At 38.9% G+C, this 19017-nt stretch overlaps 1 protein-coding gene across 4 annotated transcripts in view; it reads right to left on the bottom strand.

The window, feature by feature from the left end:
• The window catches only part of LOC118333264 (rho guanine nucleotide exchange factor 9), a 44229-nt gene extending 42939 nt beyond the window's left edge, over nucleotides 1-1290 (bottom strand). For 2 of the 4 annotated variants that reach the window (XM_035668829.1, XM_035668825.1), the window contains exon 1: nucleotides 938-1290. The gene's annotated coding sequence lies outside the window, so the exon portion shown is untranslated. The remainder of the gene's footprint in view (nucleotides 1-937) is intronic. The other 2 variants (XM_035668826.1, XM_035668827.1) reach the window with 2 other exon arrangements.
• Between the last annotated feature and the right edge of the window lie 17727 nt (nucleotides 1291-19017).

Genomic DNA, 19017 nt, shown 5'->3' on the forward strand with positions numbered 1-19017 from the left:
GCTGTGTTGTCATGGAAACACTCACTACATAGATGTCTGGTTATTTCAGGCCTGCTCCGGCTGTGACATCATCATAGCTCAGATAAGCTCCTTCTGAGGAAGAAGATGTTGGGCAAGTGCTACACTACTATACATGTTAATTACCCCCCCACTTACCACTTAATAATCCCTTTAATGTATGGAAGCCTTGTTGTGTAATCGGGGCCCTCCAGCACTGTATCTTTGTTGTTACATGAGATCATCACCAAACATGTGTTATGGCCTTTTTACAATTTAATTTGCACGCTTTTTTTTGTTTTTTTTTAAATGATAAGCTTTTTAAGAATACGATCTATAGAATCAACAAATAAATCCACAAAAATGTAAAAATATCAGTTTACAAGAATATTTGCCAAGCACACGTATTAGCAAACACTTCCTTTAGGGTTTAATTATAAAATGTTTCTCTTTAGGGTTACTTATAGACCTATTATTATCGAGATATTCTGATAACTTTAGGTTCACGTTATAAAGCCTCCGTATTATTTAAATTAAGGGCATAAACTAATAAAATACATGGAAAAAAACTTTTTTTTTTTTAGCTTCCATAATTTCCACTGTCACAAAACTTGAGGTAACTCGGTTTCCACGTAGAGGACTACAAACGCTAGCTAAAACTGACAGTTCAAAGTAGTCTTAGTGACAGGATAAGTCTATGTCGGGCTGGGCGTCTGAGAGTTATGTCTATTCTTATTTTATTTTATTTGAAATACCTCGTCAAACTTGACATTAACGTTCTCATCTCATTTTTAGTAATGTAGCGTTAGTTGGACGCTTCTTCAAACTGCATTGTTTCTTCAAAAACTTCAAAAACTTGCATATCAAGTTACAACCGCGAAAACTGAAGCCTACCTCCTCTTTACCACTTTAAATGTATCCGTTAAAGCTGTTAACTTACCCCGAGGAAAAAAAGAAACGTCCCCCTGTTTAAAAGGGCATCGTCGTTGCTGTCCAAAAAAATAAAAAGTCAATGAAAACACACCACCATTAACACCGGCTAAACGTATCCAGCGTATTTTCACGGGCTTAACTTATATCCATGAGTAAGGCTGAAGTTATGTTGCGGACAGCGACTCCTTTGTAGATCTCATGTGTTTGGTTCTTTGCCTCTAAACTTCGTCCGCTATCATCAAACTGAGAGAAACTCCCCGAGTTAGCGACAGACCGGTGAACTCTTGCCCTGTAAGCTCCTGCAGACGCCGACACTCTGATTTGTGATAAAGCTCTCACGCAGACAGAGCAACACACACACACACTAACACAGCAACACACCCTGCACACACAGACACTAACACACACTCAAACACACACACATGCCTGCACACAGAAGCACATTAAAATTAACTGTAGTGTTGTAAAAAAGTTAATAGCCGAGTTTGGTTTTATATTTTATAGCTTACATTATATTAACCTTGGGATGTCTGCTGTGATTTTAATCTTATTTTTTATCCATCAGTTCATTAAAATCTTAAACCAATCTCCATAGTCAATATAACATATCTTTTTGATGTACACTTACAGGGTTTTTTTTTCTTTCCTATTTGTTGGATGGGCTCATAAGGAAGCACTTATAATTTCTAAAAGGAACATCAGTGAAAACAAATGATTGACTGAACTCTGGTCTCACTAGCTGATCGTCCTTTGGGATTTGTGTTGAATGTGAAAATCCTTCCATTGAAATGACACAATGGGGAGAGGGAGCTCAGGGGGGGAAACCGAAGGAATTCACAAAAACTAAACAGCTCCAGAGCACCATGGCCGTGAAAGAGGAGACGGTGGAAGAAGGGGCCTAAATTTAAACATTTCCTCTTTGTCCTGTTTTGGGCCCATTGTCATCGCATGGCGTTCTCCCTTCTGCACAGGAAGGAGTGGATCTGACATCAACGCTCTCAGGCTGACAATGCCAGGAAGTCTGTCTGACTGTATGTAAATATCTCTATGTGTCCATGCTTCCCTTGCTTGCCCGTGGAGCTACTCTCCTCTCCCTGGCCCTCTCCCTGGAGCGGCTTTAAGTACTTGAGGGTGTAGTAGTAGTAGTAGCAACATGGTGATTTACATGGTACACTTCCCCCATAACTCATCCGCAACTGTCACTGCGAATTACGCCAACCTCATCTTCAAATGACCTCCCTCCTGATGGAGCATCTTTAGCACGACTTCACCTAATAGGTTCTATTTTATTCGTATACGTACGGCAACCTATATTTGACTATTTCTGAGTTTTGTGTTTTGCTGTTGCCCGTCGTTTTTCCTCATAGTTTTGCGTTGACTTGCTGTTTGTTTCTCTGCTATTCCCTCGCTTCTTCCCTCCCTCCCCTTACTCGCTGACTTCCTCACAACCCCAAGCAGTCTTCCTGTTGTCCCCTCCCGTCACAAAAGACATCCTGGCTCGAACATGCCAAACGTTTCAGCTCAGATCTGGCTTACACAGACATAAAACTAACCTCTTATCTTCAGAAAATAAATTCATCCAAACAGCATTTTGTATGAATGACAGAAAGTGCAAGGGGAAAAGAGAAAGAGGGTGATGAATGGAGGGAGACAGATTAGACATTTATAGACTCTCTACCAGCTGGGCCTGTGTCTAAAATGATAAGTTTTGTTGACGTTTAGCGAGCTGTGTATATTACAGCAAGTTGACTTTGTTGCCTATTTAACGTGAGTGTTGAACACTTCGAACAGAGCTCTTTGAAATGATGTCATTGACTTCTCATTTTCAGAACAATCGACCTCTTCCTCCTCTTCCTATGACACGGCCCCTGCTGGTGGGTTTGGTGGAGATTACTGGAGACAAACACTTGCTGAGTTTAGGCCCAGCTGTAATTATTTCACCAGTCTTTGTCAAAGCAGCTGAGTGAAAACAGGCTGCCGTGAAAAAGCCGGCCAGACAGGGAGGGAGAGGGGGGTGGGCAGATATGTTGTGATATCAAATGAAAGGCTTACTGAAGCCTGGGAACTGGATTCAGGAGGTGTAACTGGTGTGAGAACAGCTGGGAGTTCAGTCAAATTTAGTTTCAAGTGCAGGTGTATGGGAAGACTGGGGCTGAAACACTTACTGCATTCCCTTAGATGGGGACATTGTTGAGTTAAGGTGGCCAGAGGGAGATGCTGATGACGCTGTGGGCATGTATACACTCCTTACACATTGACATGGCACACTGTCTCACACACAGATACACAGATTCATATTTCTGCACTCTTTTGTATTAAATATGCCCAGGTAGTAGCTGCCTCCAGTGGTAGAGGAGAGTTTGAATTACACTGGCATTCCTGACATTCCCTCTGCACTGACCTGCATATTTCTCTGGCCTGGCTGCACATGACACTATCCCTTAAACACACACACACACACGTTTGAGCCCATCCTCGCAGTTCACAGACACTTTGATCTTAACTGCAATCAGTTTGGGATAATCAATCAGTTTGGGCTCGAACACACATGGACATATGTACCAGCTCACATGGCGCACACATGGTCACCTGGAATGTTAACGCGTGCAAAAGGTCTGAATGTTAGTGGTGATGGGAAGGTCTCAGTAAATGACTGTCTAGCGGCCATCTTAGAGGCAGTGAGAAGGAGAGAGAGAGAGAGAGAGAGAGAAAGAAAGAATGAGAGGGACAGGACAGGGGGAGTGTGTGTGTGTGTGTGTGTGTGTGTGTAGCTTTCAGCTGGGGACTTTCAGCCATTATCAGGATGAATCTGAAAACAGGAAGGGGGGTTCCATTAAACAAGACGAGCGGAAGACAACCACAGTTCTACTTCCTGTTTTAGAGCAAGGGAGGAAACCGCAGATTTTTTAGGAATTCAAATCAGAATCAACACTCCGGAAAGAACATCTTTATAACACATAAAATGCTGTTGTTTTGAGATGATTCTAAGCATTTATGGGTTCAGTTTTATAATGTTTCTAATACTGTTTTCTTTTAGTCATACCTACTTTATATGGTAGTTTTCTTTAGCTTTCCTTTGTGCAAATGTTGCTGTCAAAAGTGTGATCAGGCAGCTGTTAATACCAGTTCTGTATCTGAGTGATTTTCTATCAGTCTCTGTATCTCGCTGTACAGGACTGAAGCTGAACTGGACCTGGCCGTGTTTGTGGGTCAGCAGCAATGAGAGAAGAAAAAGCAGCCTGGCACACAAAACACCATTTCCGCTCATCTGGGTGCTTGATAAAGGGTGGGATCATAGTCAGCACAGGAGGGATATCTAACTGAGAAGAACAAAAGGAGGTAAAACATTTCAGATCATCCAGTGTCTTCTCAGCACTGAGTAGAATAAATGTTTGAGATCTAAGGCAAGATAGTACACAATTAGTAGTGTGATTGATAGTAAACTGGCATTCTTCTCACTGATTTGTCATTAAGGAAGTTCTTTTAGAGTTGTCTGTTTTATCTCCTTGATGAATGCTGACCTCTGACCACATCATTGTCTCTGGTCAGTGTCCTCTGTGCTGGTTAGACTGTGAAAATAGCAGATTGGGCAGCCCCCTTTTAATGGAGATGAAGCAATAGCCACATTATTAGGTCTATCAGTTATAACTGGATATATAATCCCTCCCTCCACCCCTCTCTATCTCTCTGTCCTCACTACAGCTCCTTTATCATGTCCTAGTTAGAGGAGGAGGGATACACATGGTGCTTGTGTATTGCTCTCCCCATTCCTTTCCTGCACATCCTCTGTTTTACTGAACAAAATTTTGCATTTTGCAGCAGGTCAGTGTTTAAATGACCAGACACCTATTTGCATGGGTTTGAGTGTACTAGAGATTGGTACAGGTATAATATTGTACTATAGCCATAGTCAAAGTCTATTAAAATTGACATATACATGGATTTTTTGGATTTCTGGGGGTTAAAATTTGGAACAGAATCTCTTACCTTATTTTACAACTTCCATGTAAGTCTGTAATGTAGCAGAAGCATAGCATGTATTGTTGTTATCATGGACTGCATCATGTTTTTATCCCATGTCATGCTTCAGTTTTATAACACGTGATTTGTGTTTTATGCTGTTTATGGTGTTTCATTTTGTATGTTATGTTTGCATGTCCATGTCCAATTGAATTTGTGTCATTTGTTATTTATTTATTTGCTTCTTTCTTTCTTATATTCTTATATCTTAATATTTACATATTCACATTCATATTTACACATAGAAGTGTGTTATGTACAGGTTGTTGTAAGATGAATCAGGGCCTTTCAAACTTTATTGTTTTATTATCTGTAATTTTACACACATTGAATTTTATTATGCATTTGAATACATTAGGTAGTAGCAGTGGGCAGCCGTGGACGCCCAGGGAGCAACTTGGGGTTCAGTGTCTTGGAAACTCGGACACTACATAAACAGGGGACCTGGGAATCATACTGCCAGTTTGTGGACAATCCGCTCTACCTACTGAGCCATGGCTGCCGCTGACAGAATTAAACCAGTCCGCCATTGTATGTTTTGGAGTATGCACTATTCTAAGTGTGCACCACCATCTGTCCCTTCAAACACACACACACACACACTTGATCCTCTCTTTTAGGGTGATGTAACTGCTTGTAGAGGTTGGTAGACCTCCTAAATATCCGAAAGCAGAAATCCACTCAGGTAAAGAGAGACATCTAGAGGAACCAGTGGAAACTGTTCTCCTAATTTATTTATTTATATATTATTTATAACAGGTTCTCAATAGCTTTTTTTCCACAAGTGAAAATGGATGCATATCTTTAACTACAAAATACACAAAGGAATTTCTGCAGAGTTGACTTCTTGTCACTGATATTTGCTGTCACTCTACATGTAAATATTTTAAGTTGTGCATGAAACTTCCTGTGCACCAACATGCAGTTAAGGGTGTCTGCCACATGATGGCACTCTAGCTCTTTCAAAGGACAGACATGGAGCTTGCCAGTGGAATAGTGGATTACAAGACAATCCTTTATTATTAAAAATCAGATATAGCGTACATTTTAGAATATTGTCTATTTCAGGAGTAATACCACACAGGCAAATCCAGGTTTCAGGGGAATCAAACTGATAGAGTGAAACCGGAGGAATTGATCTAAAATGATGAAATGAAATTGACTGAATTTGTTATGAGAATTTTAATTAACTATTAGAGTTCCGAGGTTTAGTTCGGTCTCTCATTGAATTATTGGTTGCTGTTAGATTGGTTCAATAAGAAACTGCTACCAAACCCGATAAGGAGCTGTGATTGTGCCCTGCACTGGTCTGGGCCTGAATTTAGGCTCAGTATTAATGACAGAGGTACCTCAAGCTTCAGGCTCCTCTCTCAGTAATGAAGGTGTAGTTACATGTGCAGTAATTCCATAGAAACAGCCAGCCATATGTGTTACCAGGAATCCTCTCCATTGGGATTCAGCCTTTAGCCGTGTGTCAATCAATGGACCATGGTCATACTGCTGAAGCTGTGACCACAGATACATTTTTAGGAAAAAAGTGCCCTGGGCTAAAAAGTAATTTGGTGTGAAAGTAAAGAATTAGACCTGGGAGATGTGGCTAGCATTAAAGTTAGATGTGATTAAAGCTACAGGCATCGATTGGATCTCTGTTACAAGGTATCAAGCCTCGGGATGTTCTGCAGAATAGCGGAATCACTCTATTCAATTTCATGATTTTCCACTGTAACACTGCGAGATGATTTCATTTGCTTTACACATTTGCAAAGAGGCTCAGTCAAAGAAAAAAAAAACATGATCTCACACTTTTGCCGGCCAATTCCATAGAATCAGAGGATGCCTAATTGATACAAGTTAGGTAATGGCTTGGTTTAAATTAAAAGCTACAAGTCAAGTGGAACTTTCTCATTTATTATTCAGTGAAGCACATCGTCCTTGCTTAAAGGCCTTAAGAGGCGAGATAAGAAGCTTTTTAATCTCTATATGGGAGACATACGTCTGTCTCAGTTCTCAGTTCCAATCAGTCAAGACGAGGTGAAATCAGTAGAGACAACATTCATGCGTGTTTGGCGTTTGTGTGTCCCATACGTGTTTATCCAGTTTACCTGGGTGCACATTCATTTATTTATGTGTGCTTATTGAGAGTACAGAGTATGTGAGGGAAAAGAGGTTCCTGGTTATTAGGGGGAAAGCTGTTGAAGAGGTTAGAGCCCAGCACTCCAAGCTGAAGCCACTTTCGCTTTCATGTTAGCAGCTGTCCAAGCCCAAAATGGCCAATTACCATCATTTCTCTGCTGGTGGTGGTAATGTTAGTGAGAAAGTCAAAAAGAGAGAGGGAGGGAGAGGGAGAGGAGAGAGAGGAGGATTGAGAGGAAGAGAGGAGAGAGGAGAGGAGACGGAGAGAGAGAGAGAGGAAGAGAGACAGAGTAATGTTGAGGGAACCAAGAGCAGATGAGGTAGAGGCAGCCGAGATAAGCCAGAAAATAAAACCATATTTCCACAGCATGGAAATCAGACAACATCCACCATGACAGAAGGTGAATCCATCATCTGCAAAGGAAATAGATTCAATTAGATGGGTCCTTCTGGTGTGTGAATATACACAGAGATTGTTTTTATGGTAATAATGATTGTAATTGCAATGTCTCTGAGTCCTTTCACGTTGATTATGCAGTGTAAATAAGCAGAGAAACACAGTGACATTGTGCACAATGTATATAAATAAACACACATCCATAAATATATATGGACAGGAAGAAAGAAAGATGAAAAGAATGAAGAAAGAAGGAGAAAAACGATTGTGTGGTATTGCAGCATATTCAAGTCTGTAAGCATGCATGGGTTGTTATTATTATTGAGAGGCAGATGAAGACTGAGTTTTCCCCAGAGACTCCTCCACTGATCTGTGTCTCAGTGTCTCAGTCTGATCTTTGCCAGGAGGTAAATGCTCTTAGAGCTTGAAAGATTGCATTATTTCTTATGGGAAATATATTATATTCACTTAGCAACAGCATGATGTTTTTATCACAGTTTCTCACAGTCTAAAGAGCTAATCATTGTGAGCCAATCAAAGGCATATACCATGAATGCTTAAAAAGTAAATATCACTGGATCATTTTCAAGTCTTTCAGTTTTTGATAATCACTCAAGGACCACAGTTCTTTATGGCTCATAATTTCCAAGAGACGGTAAACAGAAACAGCTTCAACTACAGGCAAGGTCCAAGTGAAAGAGATGACATTTCTCAGTTAGGTTAGATGAAAGATTGCCTCGTGTCTTTTCATCAAGATTGATAATGCAGCACACAGTATTACATATGGGTGACTTGTGGTGGTTGCTTCTGAAAAGGAATATAGAGTCTATTTTCTGACCTTTCATCCGACTGCCTAGACCTTACCAACGGATTGACATCAATATCAGACTGTCTTGTCTGACAGAAAAAAAGAGAAGCACACCATTTTGTTGACAGAGTATGATCAGGGAGTTAAAGCGAACAGTGGCAGAGGGGTTTAAAAACACCTGTATGGGAGAGTGATGATGCTGAGACTGGAGGCAAAAGGCATTGCAGACCTGAATGATAATACAACAAAAAGATATATAGAGAAAAAATTACAGATAATAAGATAAAAAGTTATTTATTTATTTTTTGCTGGTGATTTTAAAGACCAATAGTTAAAAAGAAGATGATTGTCCTCCGTGGTCCAGCTTCAAGCTGAGGACCTGTTCTCATTTTAGGATTTTTGCACGATAAGTAATCAAGCACTTCTCACGCTGAGTTTATTTTCATTTGATTAATTCTAATGCGGCTTTGCCCAGCCTGCGATGATAACAATGAGGGTTGCATGTCTCACTGCCTCCATCTGTCCTACCAAAACATGTCTGGGAACACAACATCACCAGAACACCAGAACGGTTAATCTGCCTTATTTACTTCTCCCAATATGGCTGCTTTGTCACACACATCGTTTGTCCTCCAGGATAAATATTTCCCCAGCGTTGGTGCACACTAAATGTTGATTTATCCTCAGCCTGTTAAACTGGCCAATCTGCATATGGCGTGTTTGTGTTTTGTCAGGATGCATCCACTGTGACAATATATACTATAATTATCATCTAAGTGTGACAGCAGAGCTGGAATCCATTCACTGGTCTGCAGAGACCTGGGTGTTTGTGTGAACTGAGTTGTCGTATTGTTGCCGTGTATTGAAGATGTCTAATATGACAAAGGGCTGATTTAATAGTAGAACAATTTAATGTTGTCTGGTTTCATTGTAATGAACAAGATCTCGACTCATTTTCTTCTCCTCAAAGGAGAGAAATAAGGGGGGAGTCAGAGGGAGAGGGAATAAGAAAGAGATGGAGATCTGATTCGTCGTCAAGCTATTTATGTTGCTGAAAGAAAGAGAATTTGGAGCAGGCCATTTAACTTAATGCTCTCTCTTCTTTGCTAACGGTCTGAAGATAATTAGTATTACTAATCAAAACACTTGTGTCTCCTCTCCCCTGGTGTGTCATCTTCCCCCAGGGCCATTGTAAACTGTCTATTGTTATGAAGGCCACTCAATTGTTTCTTTTATGTTTCCATTGGATATACATCAGCACAATCTAATGTATTTCCCATCTGCAATGTTTATTGTTGCTTCCTTAAGGTCCTCAGTAGTTGTTTTACATTAAAAAAAACACTTAAATCACCACCATATTTTCCTGGTTCAGACTCAGATACATCAACCAATCTTAACTAGATAGATGCAAATTGGACAGGACCAAGTATCAAGCATTAGCAGTAGAACTGAACATTATACTGTGTGATTAGTTATCATTGGCTCAATAATTCACTTAAGTGCTGAAGCAGTTAGTCAATTAATTACATGATTAATTGATTAACAGAAAACTGAACTATTATTTTGATTGTTTGTCATCATTAATCTACTAGGTTTAAATACCAAAGATTTGTGTGCTTGTGTGTATTTCATATTTTAAATAGGATTAACTAACAGTTATTTTTTTAATATCAATTAATCGTTTTTCAATAAACTGATTCATTCTTAAATCTTAAATGTTATGAAAATTTTAAAAATTGCCCATTACAATTACCCATGGAGTCCACAGTGACGTCTATACATCCAAGATATTCAATTTGATTATATAAAAGAGAGATAAGCAACTAATCATCACATTTGAGTAGCTGAAAAATTATTGCTTGATAAATTACTTAAAGGACAAATGTGTAGGATTTAGGACAAAGGAGAAACTGCAGTGGCCCACGAAACATTCAAAAAACACAAGTGGTCCACGGTGTCTGTAGATACAAAAAGCTAATTCTAAAGAAAACAAAAACATAATAATATTCAGTTGATTATACACAATTAAAAACATAGTTATGGATATTATATTCAATTTCTGCATATAGTTCCTACATTTTACACACTGGATCAAGAATGATCATAATTATTGCACATTAATTTAACACATTTAATTTCTGCTTATGGATAAATCAACTAATCTTTTCATCTCTATTCATAAATGGGTTTTCAATTGTTGGACAAATCTTACTTTAAAGACAGCACTTTGTTCTAAGCGAGCTCTGTAGATGATTTAGAAATTTTATGGGTTAAAGAAATGACTAATTATTAAAGAAAATACACAACATTACAGAGATGTAAGCGTCTTTGTGAGGCTGTAATTAGGCAGAGTGTGGTGCTTTGAACGACTGCCATCAGCATGCTAACATGCTCATAGAGACAATGCTAACATGCTGATGTTTCACAGGTATAATACCATGTTCACCCTCTTAGTTTAGTGTGAGCATGGTATTTTTTATCTCTCCAAATGTCACAGCAATCCATCCAGTAGTTCTAGTTGAGATGTCACTCTGAACCACGCATGTCAAATGCATGGTGGCGCTAGAACAAAAGTCAGGGGATCACCAAAGACAGTAGAATTCTTTCTCTGGGCACCATGAATGGCTGTATAATACTTCATGCAATTTCATCCATCCAATAGTTGTTGAGATATTAATTCTGGACCAGTGGTGGACCAACCAACCAACATTGCCATCCCAGGGACATGCTGCTTTTCCCTATACATACACTAATAAAAAACAAAACAAAACGTAAAGCAGCACATATATACAGGTGTTTTAAAAAGAAGAGTAATATTAGAAAAGGTGAGTTATAATCCCAAATATGATTATTACCAGTGAAAGTGAAAAGTGCTGGTTTTGCTTCTTCCTGTATCTATTGCAGAACCTCACTCTAGCTGACACTTTACTCTGGATGGTGTATATTGGCAGAGAGGAGGGGAATGGTTGTGTGTGATTTCTCAATAAATTACAGCCTGTCATGGATTATAGATTAATTAGTTTGTCCTTACCTGAGAGCAATGAGTGGAAGCCAGTGGTGAAAAGACCAATTTTACACATCTCTGATTAAATAGTGTCAAATTACATTTTAGAAATATGAGCCTGGAGGAAATTGTTGAATTTTACTTTTGTTTCCACACTGGGAGACTCTAATGGGGTTGGAGCAGGCCTTCTAGTCTATTGGGCTGTGCAGCACAAAGTTACAGTTGCAAAGCCATTTGTATAATGTGAATTAATAATGTGAATTTGATAGACTTAAAATTAAAAGAAAAATAGTCCTGCGGCCTAGGAACATATCTTCCTGGTTGCACCTGTATGTGAGATAAAGCTTGGGCTATATACGATACCCTGCAATACCGGGAATGAAGTTGTGCCAAGGTCCCAAGGTTTGCTGCGGCGTCTTAGTTTGAAAGAGTTTTACCTCCCTTTTGACATTCACAAATCAATGTCTTTACAGGGAAGTATGTCCTTGTAATGTTGCTATTGTAGGTAGCAGAGACAAACGATTGATACATATCGTGCAGTAATGTCAGTGTAGTACTGCATGGGGTACTTGAGATTGTTTTTTAATTAAAAAAATAAAATCAATGCAATAATGCATGATTCCTTAAAAAAATGATACTATAATAAGTTTAATAAAAATTTTCAATGTAAGTTTGATAAACCACATTTTATATTTAATATTCTTATTTTCTACTGAAATTGTTAACTGCTGTAAAATCTCTGGAAAAGACACAGAGAATGACAAAGATTCTCAGTGAAGCACAAGCTCAGTTTCTCACTAAAAGTGAGAGCAAATCAGTCAAAGACAAACAGTTCAATGCATCTACAAAAAATGTACCATACATTTACTGATGGATTCTAAACATTTGAAATATAGCATTTAGAATTTTCAGTTACAAGGTTTTTGTTCAATAGAAAAGACAGAGGGAAATAAAAAAAACCCCTAACACAAATCCCACAAACGGCATTGCCATCATAATCAAACAGGCTCTGAAGGCAGACAGACAAATAAAGACTAGCTGGTCCAAAAACTTTAAATAACTAGCTAAAGACCCAGATTTTTGGTTGTTGGCGGCCTAGCTAGAGATAATAGATGAAAGATTTACAGTTGCCACATGAGAAGAAACATGTGTAAGTAGGCACTTTATACTAGCTAAAGTGAAAATCAGGGCTGCTGGCATGTCAGTGTTTATAAGCTTGAATGCAGCTGTCAAGGATGATTTTTTTTATTAATGTTTATTTTATGTGAATGACATGTTTGTCGTCAGTAGTGGTCATCCTAGTACCAGTAGGAGTAACTCGCAATTATTTTTCTACAGCAGTTTCCTTTTTGGTAATTTTACCTAAAATTGGAGACATGTCAATGTTGTGTTTATTCCAAGTGTTGGTATTGACATGGCGCCAAAGAATAATTTACCTCACTTGAAAACATTATTATTCATGAGTCACCTTTTGTAGCAAAATTACTGATCATCTAAAAAGCTGTTGAGGGCTAAGCCTGGATCAAAACAGAACAAGACAGTGAGAGTGTCTGTGACTAACAATCCCTGGAGAGAAAGCAACCTTGATGGTTTTCAGACACTGCTGGTGTCTGACAGGGTTGTTTGGTCTCTCCCTAGTGGCCCTATTCATGAAACCACTCGCAAAAAACCCAGATCAAACTAGCCTTAGTGCTCCTTGTGCGTGATGATAGAAAATTATGTCTAAATAAAATCTGAAAGTGTGAGCGTGCTTGAAAGTTTTTGTGAGCCGTTTATTGTCAGATACATGCACAGTATGTGACAACGAAGGATGCCTGCATTTGAAATGCAAAAAAAAATACTTGCTAATTTGAAATCTCATGCATATTCAGATATTAAGGTAAGGCAGCTTCACTCTTGAAGATGTTTCAGAATGTTCCAGCTTCACTCATTTGTCACACACTTTGTACTGTGCAAGAACTCTACTGGGAGAGGGTTCATATGTTTTGCAAAAGACTCCTTTTAACAAGAGCTTTTGGCAAGCATTCAGCCCCTTACCAACCCAGCTGTGGTATGCTTGTTGGGACTAGTGCATAATAAGAAAATGGTCTTAAGTGTTAAAAATACCATTATTCCTCATCTAGCAAGTTTTCTAAACTCATCAGTACAAGTCCTACCACACAGGATAAGGTGCTCCTGCAGCTGCTGTGATTATGTGCAATATGTAGGAGAATACGTGTGTGTATGCGCACAATTCAGCTGCAAGTGTATTTGTGCGCCTACATTTGTATGTACATGTGTGGGTGTGTGTCCCTTTGAGACAGGATTAAGTGTAGATAGAGTTTTCAGAGTAGAACCGATCTCTCGGATAGACAGGGTCTCTGGGCTCTTAGTGCTGAGCCCCGCTTCTCCTCGTCGGCATTTCCCTCCCATTCCTCTCAGCACCATGCTTAAATACTGTGGGGCCATGGGATAAAACCTGGATACAACACTGTGGTCTCAGGGTCGTGGTTCCCATTTCAAATCAGCCAGAATCCTCTTTTCCTACAAGAGGTGAAAGAGTGAGAAATGTGCTAATGGATACATAAATGGATAGATTGTACTCGTGCTTCCCTCTATTCCCGCTCACAAGCTCCTTGGGTGTCAGCCTTTAAAAAACAGCAAAGAGAAATTGAAGTTTTGCACACAGCAGTCTCTGTTGAGTATGTGAAGGTTGAACGGAGACAGTGCAGAGAATGTCCCTGTCATATTCGAGGCCAGAAAACAACACTGAATACCTGTGGTGTTTATGTTTTTCACCACACAATGTCCGTGGGAGAGTGAAGGAACAGTTTTTTTTCCTTTTGCGCACAGAGCAAAATTGCAGAGACAAGCAGACATTACCTTGCAAAGTCAAGACCCAACATTTGCGATGTGTATTGACTTATTGATTTTCCTTGGCAGCTATTGGCAGAAGGAGTAAGGAGGATGGGGCCATGTGTGCGGGTCCACGGGAGCTTGGTGAGATCCAGGCAGCATTATGCGCACCAAGAGAATGAGGCTTAGCATATATTGAGTGTTTATGCTGCAGAATAGAAAGTGTGGAGCACCTTTGCTTAAACTCACTGACTGTTAAATTGGGCTTAACTAAAAATCCCTCTTACACAAACAGAAAGTGATCCAGGGCTTTTTTCTCCTCTTCTGCATAAAATCTTTGTTCATGTGGGTGTTATTTATGTGTCTCTCTGCTTTACATGAAAATGTACAGATACATGTGTATATGAAAGAGGTGAAGAAAGATAGGGAGTATGGCCAATAGATGAAGGATAATGTGCTGAAAGAGGTGATCTGGAGGAGAGTGAAGGATATCCATTGTTTGTCTTCTTAAGGGCAGGGCACACATGGGGGACAGAGCTGGAGTGTATGTGGATTAGAGTGAGGCTCTGTCCTGAATATATAACCAACCCAAGGTCTCCTCTCCTTTCTTCTCCTCTTGTACAAGGGCCATTACAGGAGATGTGAGACTGTGAAATATTAACATCCTCAAAGTATTCTTACTGGACACTTTGATGTGAACAGATAGCAAGAATAACATATGGCAAGTATGAATGCAGTTCTCTCACGTTTCTCGCCTGATCTAAAATGGGTCAAAAGTAGAAATCATGGTTTGGGATGTATTTTTTATGGGTTGGTTATGAGCAGTGATGGGAAAAAAGACATATTTTCATAATAGATATAAAATGCTCCAAATATAAAGGGATAAAATAACTTACAAAATAGTGCCACCATAACCTGCATCAAAACAGTATTGCAGCATTTTCTTTATGTGGAAAATACAATAAAGTAAATTTTCCTTAGGGAACTGGATCAGTGTTCCACTGAACTAGATTTCATATGAATGAAATATCAAACAGACTAAATGATCAAACAGCAAAAAAATATTAAATGCGCAAGCAATCATTCATGTAGCTAGTGTACATTGCTCCCTTAGCTGATGAGGTTGTAACCTATTGTTATCCTTAGTAGTTTATGTTTTAAGTTACAATTTATCCAATTTCTTATCTGTAGAAACGTATACAGTCTCTTAAACACCTGAAGTATTTCTGTGCCATGCATTTTAATCTGCTCACTGCTCTTGTTTGCTGGCAATTAAGAGCTTAACACAGTAAATCATTATTTTGGCTGTGTAGAGCACGCAGATGGGATGAATAATAAGGAACATGACCAATTATGTCAAATTGTTACAATTCTTTTGTATAAAATGTCGAATGTCCAACAGCTAAAATAAATGCATTTGCGTTGCAGTTTAACAAAGGGCAAATAGCAGGTTTCCACTATACCCACCCTTCCAGTGACCTCTTGCTGATAAGAGTCTGAGCAAATGATTGTATTCGATTTGGAGCTCGGTGTATGCTGCTTGGGAGTGATTTAACCGCGATGACGAATGTTACTGCACACAGATAAAATGTGTTTCTGGATTGGTGTACAGGGTTATAGTCTGTGCTGTAACCCACGCTACTAATCGAATGCACACAGGTTTGAGGGAGTGTAGTTCTGATAAAAATAAACACAGTTTCTTCCCCCCCAGCACCATCAAATACGAAATAAATTTTATAAAAAATAAATATATGTTTAAAGCAACAGTTTGACATTTTGGGAAATATGCTTATTTTCTTAAAAAACAAAATCTACCCACCAGCACCTGTAAAGCTTTCAGACCAATTTTTGGACAGAGACAGATTTTTTCCTCTGTTTCTAGTCTTTATGCTAAACTAAGGTGGCTGACTGAGTGTAGCTTCATATTTACCATAAACATATCAAATATTGATCTTTTTAAGCAAATAAGTTTCCAAAAATGTCAAACTATTTCTTTCTTCACTGTTCAGCATTGTTTTTGCACTTGAGATTCACAGTAGGAATAATAGTTGCCGTACCCATGCAACACTACCACAGTACAGCACTGTGGCTTCATCGGGAAACCCTCCTATATACTTCTGTCCTTGTCACAGAAAAGGTTGTGTATTTAAGCAGAGATGTGGCAGGTGAAGCACTCACACATACCTGTTCCTCTCATCTCAGGGCCTTCCATATCCTTTTCTGGAAATACACACATGCATTTGGGTTTACACACTGACATAAGCTGAGAAACTCACACTACCACATGCACGTGTAACACATTGCAGTTATGTTTCAGTTGATGCTGGAGGGCTGACTGTAAGACACAGCTTACCCCCAACTGAGCAGGCATGACTTAGCTTGAGTTTTACAACCAGCCTTATTGATTTACTCATTATCTTCTTCACAGGCAATCCCCCTGTAGGGGATCAAAGGCCATCGTCACTCTATGCTATTCTATTTTATTCTATTCTTTCCTGAATGGGTCAGTTCCCCAAATTACAAACAGAGCAGCCATAACTAGGTGAGTATATGGTAACCTTTCAGTCACCTGATAAATTAAACAATTAAGCCTCTCAGTTGTAGGCAATCAAAGGTAATTATATAGCCATTCTAATTCACATATAAATATAATAAGTCATCAATAATTCATACACAATTACATTTATTGTAAACAGAAAAATGGCTGTATCATTCCGGTCCCTAATTATTGTTGTTCCAGGTCAATGTAAGTTTTCAGTGCTTTGAGCATCCACTGGGGCAGCAGGAGACATTTCAGTTGCAGATATCTTTAAATCTCAGCAAAGTGAAAACTATGGGAATGACTAGATACCATGGGAAATGAGAAAACAAGACCGACCCTTTATTTAACCAATCACATTTGCCATTAAACTATTCTATTCTAGTTTCAGCTTTCCATACTTTCACACGGTCTTCATAACTATGAGCTCAAAAGCTCAAGAACATCCACGACTACTATGTTGTGAGATTATATTTTGTTCTTCTTTCTGTTATATTTAGTCTATTTTGTCTGTCTATGTTGTTCTGTTTTGCTCTATTCTCTACTATTTAGTTTCAAACTTCATTCTTGACCTTCACAGTAGTTGAGAAAACAACATTCCCACAAGGTTCATTTAGTGCCTGTTCTGTTCAGTTTTTAATCAAATCATGTTAAAAATCATGTGATGTGATCGAAAAGCTTTTGTACAGATGCTAAATGAACCTTGTGGTGAGATTATTTTGTATTCTATTCTATTGTATTTTATTCTATTCTATTCTGTTCTATTATATTTGAGTTTATTCTGATGTATAGTGTTCTGTTCTATTCCAATCTTTTTTATTTTTATTTTATAGAGCAGCTACAACATGGACCTTGTGGTGAGATTGTTTTGGATTCAATTCTATTTACTAAATCTTGGAAACACCAATAACAGTGGTAGGTATTCTAGCGCTTCAGATCACATACCATAATCTCCATGACCAGATGGAGTATGCAGAGTTGTCATGGAATTGCACATTACATTGTATGTTTAATTTATTTATATATTCATTTATTTATTCATTGTAGTCAATGTTTGCTTAAAAGGGGTCAAGTCTGATCTTGACTTTTGCAACATCCCAACATGATCCAGAAGAGCTATATGAACCTATTCTAATCTATTCTATAGTCTAGTCTATAAATTGTGAAGAGCAAAACCTCCAGCTTCTTACATTATATGGATACTGATGCATACATTGACAGACTCAGCTTGAGAATCTGTAATATTCCTTTGTTTATGCTGATGGTATTAACAGTCAGCACAAATCACATCAGGAAGGAACTGTGTCATTGTGCAATAATTGGAATTATGCAAATAGTCACAAGGCACCACTTTATAATAACCTCACTTATTCATAAATTTCCTTTTCTATTATTAGTTCACTTTGAGGCATGGACTGGCTTTTTATCATTTATGTGGTATTCATTATTTTCTGTCACCACCTTATGTTGCTTTTATTGTGTCGACTTGTAAACAGAAGGACATGAAAAAACAAGTGCATCCTATTGAACAATGAGCAGGCAAACAAAGTTAACAGTCAAAGAAGCTTTTCATGCATAAGTGTTGATTTCTCTGGGGAGGATCAGCAGGCACTTTTTCTCTCCCTCCCAATTCGATCCACTCCTGCGCTGCTGTAAAGTTAGGCTCTGAAGAGACGGAAGAGAAATCCATACGTGTCTCTGTCTGGCCATTGATATTCTCCTTACTCCCTTCTTTTTCTCCACACCTCCATCACCCCATCTCTCCCTCTGTCTTGTTCTTGCTTTCTCAGTTGGTCCGTGGTGGCCAATCCATCCTCACGCCCTCCTCTGGCCAGGTCAGGACATCTAATATCCCATGGATTCACACTTTCTCTCCCTCCCCAGCCGCCTGCACCCAAGTAACAGCCCCACCAACCCACCCACTCATCCACTCAGTTCTGTCTTTCCTCTCCTCCAACATCACATCAATCTTACAATCTTCTCCTTTTCTCTTTTCACCTTCTCCACCCTCTCTCCACTGTGAGATGTTTGGCATGTAATTCTTTTTGTCTGCAGCGCTGCTTCTATTTCCCCTCTAAATGCATGAAGAATACTCACCTGCAGACGGAGGACCACATAATAGTTTTCCTGCCAACTTCCACTTGTGACCTCCAATTAGTAATTAGAAGAGCTTTTTTCCCCATAATTTCTCTTTAACATGTAAAGTATTGGCTCTATACATTTATAGAGCCAATACTTTACATTACATTTTCTTTAATAAATAATAAAAATTGTGTGAATGATGGTCTGTCCTATTTAGAATAAAATGGATGCTAAAGCGTGTATTTTAGGGTGTGGCTAACTTGTGATTG

The sequence above is a fragment of the Morone saxatilis genome, unplaced genomic scaffold, assembly GCF_004916995.1.
Source record: "Morone saxatilis isolate NCDOM2014 unplaced genomic scaffold, NCSU_SB_2.0 Contig22, whole genome shotgun sequence".
Lineage (NCBI taxonomy): Eukaryota > Metazoa > Chordata > Actinopteri > Moronidae > Morone > Morone saxatilis.